Below are 8,932 nucleotides of genomic sequence, written 5' to 3' on the forward strand. Positions count from 1 at the left end.
TTCAATTAACAAAGATAACAATTATCAATTATGCTGTTGAATTAGATAACTCATGAGTTACTGATTTCTTAACCAAGACCAAAAGGAGAAAAATAAATCTACTTGGAATAAAAATGTCTTCAGAGTAAAAGTAACAATAGCATGAACAAAAGAAATCAATATTAAACTGAAATACCTCAAATAACATTAATTCAAATAATCTGTAACATGAAAGGATTCATAAAGTAGCTTGCAAAGGTAAATAAAAGGAATATTGAACCTGATCAAAAGAGATAATCCTGAAAGTGAATAAAAATCCTAAATCTAAATCCTAATCCTCAAGAGAGAGAGAATCTCTCTCTAAACTAAATCTAATTCATGGAAAGTAAAAATTGGTGAGCTCTCCCTGAATGGATGCATTCCCTCACTTCATAACCTCTGGTCTATGCCTTCTGGACTTGGATTTGGGCCAAAAAGGGCTTCAGAAATTGCTGGGAGCGTTTTCTGCAATTTCTGGTGCGTGGCCTCTGTCACGCGTCCGCGTGGGTCACGCGGTCGCGTCATTCGGAGCTTTTCTTGCCACGCGGTCACGTCCCGCGTCAGTCATGCGGCCGCGTCGCTGCTTCTTCGCGCTTGGCACGCGATCGCGTCGTCCATGCGATCGCGTGGATGCCAGTTTCTTTAAGGACTCCGTTTTGTGCTTTGCTTCCATTTTTGTATGTTTCCTTTCCATCCTTTGAGTCATTCCTGCCTTAGAAGATCTGAAACTACTCAACACACTGATCATGGCATCGAATGGAAATAAAGGTAATTAAAATAATTAATTTTAAAGCATAGGAAACATGTTTTTCACATACATCACATAATAAGGAAAGAGAAGTAAAACCATGCAATTAATATGAATAAGTGGGTAGAGGGTTGAATAAATCACTCAAACTAAGCACAAAATATATCATAAAATATGGGTTTATCAACCTCCCCACACTTAAACAATAGCATGTCCTCATGCTAAATCCAAGGTAATAAGTAAGGTTAAAGTGATGGAATGTCATGCAATGCAATCTAATCTAAATGCAACTACCTAAATGCATCATGCAATTCTAATTTATTCACTCATATATAAAGCTTACAGGTAGTTAAATTAATTCTCATTCTCCAGGAGCCATATATCTATATATAGCCAAACCTTAGATAATCAATAAGAACTTTTACAATTGAGATGGGAGAAAGAGCATTTTATGAACTTGCAAGACAATTAGATAATTCAAACAGAGATAAATGTTAATGAGCTATTGAACCCTCACTGGATTTGTGTTTACTCTCTAGTCACTCAGTGTTTATTGGGTTAATCACTCTATTCCTCTTTTTATTCTTCCTTTCTATAACTTTGTTCTTCATCTAACCAATCAACAATTATAGAATACAGTCATACCAAAAATCATGATGTCTTTAATTAAGGTTGTAATGGGGCCAAGGTGAAGGTAAGGATATATGTATAAGGCTAAGTGAGCTAATAAGTGAATCCTTAATTAGACTAAGATCTCACTTAACATACATATTTAGTAAAAACAAAACTTCTTTACCTATTTTCCCATATTTTCCCACTTTTGGATGTTACATGCTCATGTTTCAATTTTTATTCTTATTCCATGTGCATTGCTTTTATTTTTGCATTTGGGAAATTCTTTTATATCCCCTTTATTAAATACTGAAATTTTTTTTTGTTGCACATGGTAATTTAATCACCTTGATTTCTCATGAGCATGCTTCCCAAAAATTTCTTAAGTTGAGTTATTTTATTCTTTTCAGCTTTTCTACTTTTTGTTTTTATCATCCATGTTCTCAATAGGATTCCCACATTTTAAACTATTCATAATTTTCTATCTTAAGCTAACCAATGATTCAACTTAGGATTTTATTTTATTTTTCTGCTTAAGGCTAGTAGTGTGGCTAATAGAATAAAAAGGGGATTTAAAGGCTCAAGGGGGCTAACAAGGGTGATGTGAAAGGTAGGTTATTTTTGGGATAAGTGAGCTAAAATCAAATAATGGCCTCAATCATTCTTTTGGTATGTATCTATATTCTATATTCTATATTCTATAATTGGACATATAGATTAAAGCAAAGCAAAGAACATCAGAATATAAAAGAAGGGCGGAACACACAGGAATAAAAATTATGGTTTAAATGTAACCATACAATTAAGCTCAAAATTCACAAGCTGTGTGTTCTCTAGCTCAAAAATCATTTATCACTTATGTATGTCATGCAGGTTTAGTTAAAAATTCTCATTATTCTCAATGTAAAACTTATATTGAATGGCTTTAAAGTTCTAGTGTTTCTCCTTGATGAAGTGTTGTTAACTTAACTACATGATGTAATGCTATATATACAAGGTTTATGGATTTAAATCTGTTATGTTCAAGTTCCTAGCTTACTTCCTTTTTATATTTTCAATTTAAACTAAGCTATCTTATGATAAAAAGGGTAAACTATACTAATTAATCCACTAATAAGTTAGAATTGCAAACTAAACTAAATAACTAAGATATGAACTAAAGTGCAAAATGCAGAGATAGAGTAAAAATACATAAAAGTAGCAATGTATAAGTACCCAGAAAATAAAAATAAAAATAAAGAGAAAAATACAGAAAAATATCCAAAATAAAAGAAAAAGAGTCTGTAGTGGTTCACCAAAATAATACGCCAGAGATGGTGACCTCCCCACACTTAAAATGAAGCATCGTACCTGATGCTCACTCAAGCAGGGTGTGAAGGGGTGTCATCACTGGAAGGGATGGTAGCTGGTGTCTCTGTGGTGGCTGGCTGGGGGTCTGGCTGCTGTAGATGAGGGGTTGTCTGAATGGGGATCTTAGGATCTGCAGCCTGGATCTGATGTGGGACCTCTGCCTGTGGTGCCGCCTGCTCGGTGTCTGCCTGGGGATGGGTCTCAGCCTCAGGCGCATCCGCCTCCTCCTCAGATGCCTCGGATGGTGTGTCAGGCTCGGAGGGGATGTCACCGGATCGTATCATCAGCTTCAGGTGCTCATAGCGTCGCTTGTTGCGACGCTCCATCTGGTCAAGTCGTCGAAACAAGCAGTGCACCAGATGATAGACAGGCTCTGTGGCAGGTGGAGGTGCAGTGGTGGTGGCAGGGGTGGATGGTGCAGCAGTGGAGGAAGAGGGACCGGCAGATGGTGTAGCTGTATCATCAGCAGTGGCAGTCAGGAATGGAGGTCTGTAGCCCAAGGCCAGGAAGTTCCTACTGTGCGGGATAAGCTTCTTGCACTCTGCAGCAGGTGGCCTCTCATCAGCATCCTCCCATGGCACGTCAGCTCGACGGCCCAGCTGTGTAACCAAATAGGGAAAGGGAAGAGTGCCTCGGACGTGGACCTTGGCCATATAGTGCCGGATAAAGCGTGGCAAGTGCAGGTCCTTGCCCTCCATCACACACCAAAGGAGGGCGATCATAGCGGCTGGTATCTCAGTCTCGTGAGTACTCGGCATACTGTAGTTGCTGAATATCTGATGCCATAGCCGAGCCTCATCGTTCAGGTAAATCCGCTTGATCTCTTTGGGCATGGTAGTGTTCTGACCCATGATCCAAGGAACAGTCGGGTCAAGGGCAATCCGGGCCTTGACTGCATTCCAGTCAAATCGCATATAGCGCATATCCTCCTCAGCTTTCTGATAGCCATCTGTCTGATCAGTCTTAGGCAGAAGTTTCAGAACCTCTTCTATTGCCTCCTCAGTAACCAGAATCTGCTTCCCCCTGAGGTTCACTGCATCTAGGGAAGTTTTGAAGTAGTTGCAGTAGAATTCCCTAACCCAATATGCATTAACCTCAGTCAAAGGTCTCTCCAGAAAGAACCAGCCTCTTTGTTTGATCTGATCAGAGGTATATTGCTGGAGTTCTTCTGGGATCTTCAAAGTCCGCTCCAGGTATAGGTTCCTGGAGTTTGCAAACACCGGATACTTCAGCTCACAGTATCGGTTTGCAAACTTTACTGGGTCAGTGGCGGGAAGTAGCGGGTCGGCCTTCTCCTGCGGGGTAAAGGCTTTCTCCCACAAGGAGGCATCATGCATGAGGTCGATGACAGACACGGAGGCTTCTCCTCGTTTCCTTTTGCCAGTAGTGGCCTTGCCTTTTCCCCTTCTCTGGGAATCTGACATCCTGAAAAACAGAAAACCAGGATATAATAAAAATAGGAAGGCAAATAGGCAAATAATCAAAGAAAACACAAAGTGGCAAAGGAGCAATAGGATAATGAATATGAGTTAAGTAAAATGTGCATTTAGGATTGTATAGGAGTGAAAAGTCTGAAAAGAAGAAAGCACAATCCAAAATGTAATTAAATGCAAGTTAAATAGAAAAATTAACATCATGCCTTGGTTATAATGTTAAAAGAAAGTGAAAGAAAAGCAAAAAAAAAAAGAAGTTTTGAAAAGGTTAGGTTGGTTAGAGTTAAAATTAGTGAGTTAGTGAAAGATGGGTTAAAGTAAGAGGCATAATGAAAATAGTCCAAGTAACAAGTAATCACAGGTAAAAGCTATAGGTAACTCATATACAAACAAGTAAAACAGTTTGATGATGATTCAAATAGAGATAAAGAAAGCAAAAATAGGAATCAACATCAAAATTGCATTTTAAGAACTAGGAAATCAAAGAGGATAAGAATGCATGCCCTGGCATTCATGAATGGTTTGGTTAAAGCAGAGGAAAACAGAGTTCAAGATTCCAAAATCAAAACATGAATGAAAGTAAAAAAGATTTATAAAAATTTGGGCAGCATTCCGGCTAAAATTGGATTTTTCCGGAAAATAAACAGCAAGCAAACAGTTCATATGAATTAAAAAAATCAAGCTGCAGTTACATATAATGAATATAAACATGAAAGTTCAATGTAAATAGCAGCAAATGCAGGAAAGTACAGCATATGAACATGAACACAGCAACAGCAGAATTGCAGATTTGATAAAACAGAAACAAGAACAGTGCAAATAAACAGACCTAAATCCACTAACCACATCCTAGGATACCTAACAACCTAAATCCACTACAACATGCATATCTAACTATCCTAACATGAACATAAAGGAAAAATAAGAATAAACTGCGAACGGATAAAAGAGATTGCGTGTTGCGGAACCTGGAAGGCCGAATAATGAGAATAGGCAGAAAGGTGGCTGGGGGTGGTGGGCACGGCGGTTGGTGGTGGTGGGCACGGCGGCTTGGCGGCTGCTGGCGCAGCTGTTCGGGCATGGGGGAAGAAGGGGGTAATAGGGTAGGGGGAGATAGGGAAAAAAAAAGGGGGGGCGCGGCTGGGACGGACGGCGGCGGTGGGTGGTGGTTCGCGGAGGGTAGTGGCGGAGAGGGGTGGAAGAGGAAGAAAGAAGAAGAAAGAAGGGGGGGAGAAGGAAGGGGTGGGTGGCGGTGGCGTTTGGGTGGTTGGCGGCGTCTGGGTGGTGGTGCGGTGGTGGCTGGGTGGTGGTTGTGGCTTGGAGGAAGAGAGAAGGAGGAGGGTGGGGTTCAGGGGGGGCGCGAGAATAGGGTTTCACGTGACCTGGGGGGAGTTATAATTTGAATCCACGCGGCCGCGTGGGGCACGCGGTCGCGTGGTTGAGGGGGAAAATGGGGGTGACGCGATCGCGTGGGGTGCGCGATCGCATGGAGGGGGTAAAAGAAAGGATGACGCGATCGCATGGGGCATGCAATCGCGTCGCTGGAAATTGTGCTAAACGCACGAATCCAGCGTCGTTCCAGCGCAACTCTCTGTCTCCTTTTGGGATTTGTGCAATCCATGTGACGCGATCGCGGGATTGGTTGTGTGCATGTGACGCGATCGCATGGGGCATGCGATCGCGTGGGCCATTTTGTGCTAGACGCACAATGGCCGCACGATTCCAGCCCAACTTTCTGGACGTTGGATCCTTACGCCGATTTCTAGGTCACGCGGCCGCGTGGATGACGCGGTCGCGTGGGAAGTGTAGTTCGCCATTTGACGCGATCGCATAGAGGATGCGGTCGCGTCGCGCACCCCTTCCTTTTTTTTTTATGCAGAATGCAGGATGCAATGCTTAATGTGAATGCTATGCATGATTCCAGGTTCAATAAAATAAAAATAAAATTCAAAATCAAACAAAACAAAATAAAATTAAAATTGCAAAAGGAACGATCATACCATGGTGGGTTGTCTCCCACCTAGCACTTTTAGTTAAAGTCCTTAAGTTGGACATTGGAAGGGCTTCCTGTTATGGTGGCTTGTGTTTAAATTCATCCAGAAATCTCCACCAGTGCTTGGAATGCCAATAGCCTCCAGGGTCCCAAACTAGGCATGTAAAGCTTCTGAGCAGCTTCAAACAGATTTTTAGGTTCCCGGGGTGACGAATGTTAGAATAGATTCCAGGATCCCAAGCCTTGTTTTTAAATCCGCCTCCGTCTTGATCTCCATGTTTCCATCCGGGCGGTTTAAAAAGTAAATTCTCACCATGGTAACCAAACGTTTTCCGAGATCCATTCGATTGATTTTGATGCCAATCCGTGCACTTCGAGTTGAAGCGTGGAACCTTATTGAACCTTGTGCACCAGCTCTGAGCACGAGCCATTTTTCTCTTACTCTTAAAGCCGCAGAGAGCTCTAAGCTGGCCATCTGTTTCAAGTAAACCATATTCAAGTGTATAAGTAAAGTTAAAAGTTAAGGATTGTACCCACTTGAAGCTTGTATTAGGTGGTAATGGCCTTGGGGAAGGTGTTTCTGGTGGTTCTGTAAGTTCTACTCCCTTGTGCTCTTCTGTGAATTCCTCTACTTCTTTGCAAGGATCTTCAAATGCATCATCACCCTGGTCAAAGTCTTCTATGTCTTCCTCATCACTTGAGTTATAGATTGGAGGTTGAGAAAAATCTACCTCTGCATCATCCTCGTATTCATTTGGGGAAGATTCGTCGATCTCAGAGAACTCACTTGCAGATGCAAGTTCATTACTAAGAGAGCTTGACTTGTGACTATCATCATCAAGGGAATTTGCTTCTTGGATTATTCCGTCTGATTCTTCAAAAAACGACTTGCCTTGGGAATTGTGCGCTATCCTCCTTAGCATTAACTGTAATGTCCTTGACGGATTTCTCCTCTGCTCTGGATTCTCATGGAGGTTCTACGTCTCCTAGATCTTCAACCAACTCTTCTTCTTGTACAATGACAGCTTCTTCTACTTGTTCGAGTACGAATTCATGCTCTGTCTTGTCCACTGGAGTTTCTAGTGTCTCCTTCATGCTACGCTCTTCATTAGATTGTCCACATTGGGCTGTGGTTGGTCCTTGAATGTTCACGCGTCTAGAAGCTAATTGAATTACTGCTTGCTCCAGTTGTTGAATGGTTGCTTGAAGCTTATTTACTGTTTCCTTGAGGCAAACCTCTGATTCTCGGGGTGATGAATTTGGACATGATACATAGGAAAGTGGTGGTTCTTGGGAGTGACTGGATTGGAACTGGGGTAAATAGGGATCATGTGGTGGTGAATGGTGAAGAGAAGCTTGTGAGTGTGGTGGTTTGGGGTTATGTTGAGAGGATGGTCTACAGGCGCGGGTGGGCTTGTTGGTAGTCACAAGGTTGTCCACCATATCTATCAGCTGGGTATGCATTGTAGAATGGTCGTTGTCCATGATATCTTGGAGGGTGTTGTTGCCTGAATGGTTGATTAGATCCTCTTGGCTCCATCCATCCTTGATTGGTTTGACCTTGATGCATATTCCTGCTGTAACTTCTATTTCCTTCAACAAAGTTAGAGCCAAACTCAAAGCGAGAGGGGTGAGAGTTCATAGTAGCAAATAAAATTAAAAAGGAAAAACAAAAATAAATAAACAAGTAAAAGAAAAATATGTACAATAACCAATAATAAGGCACACGTTAGCAGTTCCCCGGCAACGGTGCCATTTTGAATAACGGAAGATTGATGGTTTAGAGGTTATAGTAAACTCTCGTTGTGAGTATAGTTACTAAACCAAGCAATCAACCTTTCTTACAAACGTTTTGGTTGTCAAAAGTAACAAACCCCTTTTAAAATTGATAACCGAGTATTTAAACCTCGGGTCGTCTTCTCAAGGAACTGCAGGGAAGTATGTTCTTATTATTGGTTATGAAGATTGTAAAATTAGGGTTTCAAGAATGAGGAACGAGTAATTTAATGACAAGTAAATTAAATGGCAATTAAAATAAATAAATAACTGTAAAGCAAACTTTTGGCAAGGTATGAGAAATTAGAGGTCCTATCCTAGCTATCCTTATCAATGATGATGATGGTTGAATCCTAATTCCACTTTGTTAACCTTTACTAAGATAAAGGAAGGTCAAGGGATTAATTGGTTTGATCTTCGAATCCTATTTATTTCCTAAGAAAAGATTGGGATTACGGAAGTTCAATTCAATTAACAAAGATAACAATTATCAATTATGCTGTTGAATTGGATAACTCATGAGTTACTGATTTCTTAACCAAGACCAAAAGGAGAAAAAAAATCTACTTGGAATAAAAATGTCTTCAGAGTAAAAGTAACAATAGCATGAATAAAAGAAATCAATATTAAACTGAAATACCTCAAATAACATTAATTCAAATAATCTGTAACATGAAAGGATTCATAAAGTAGCTTGCAAAAGTAAATAAAAGGAATATTGAACCTGATCAAAAGAGATAATCCTGAAAGTGAATAAAAATCCTAAATCTAAATCCTAATCCTCAAGAGAGAGAGAATCTCTCTCTAAACTAAATCTAATTCATGGAAAGTAAAAATTGGCGAGCTCTCCCTGAATGGATGCATTCCCTCACTTCATAACCTCTGGTCTATGCCTTCTGGACTTGGATTTGGGCCAAAAAGGGCTTCAGAAATCGCTGGGAGCGTTTTCTGCAATTTCTGGTGCGTGGCCTCTGTCACGCGTCCGCGTGGGTCACGCGGTCG

The sequence above is a fragment of the Arachis hypogaea genome, chromosome 13 (genome assembly GCF_003086295.3).
Source record: "Arachis hypogaea cultivar Tifrunner chromosome 13, arahy.Tifrunner.gnm2.J5K5, whole genome shotgun sequence".
In the NCBI taxonomy this organism is placed as follows: domain Eukaryota; kingdom Viridiplantae; phylum Streptophyta; class Magnoliopsida; order Fabales; family Fabaceae; genus Arachis; species Arachis hypogaea.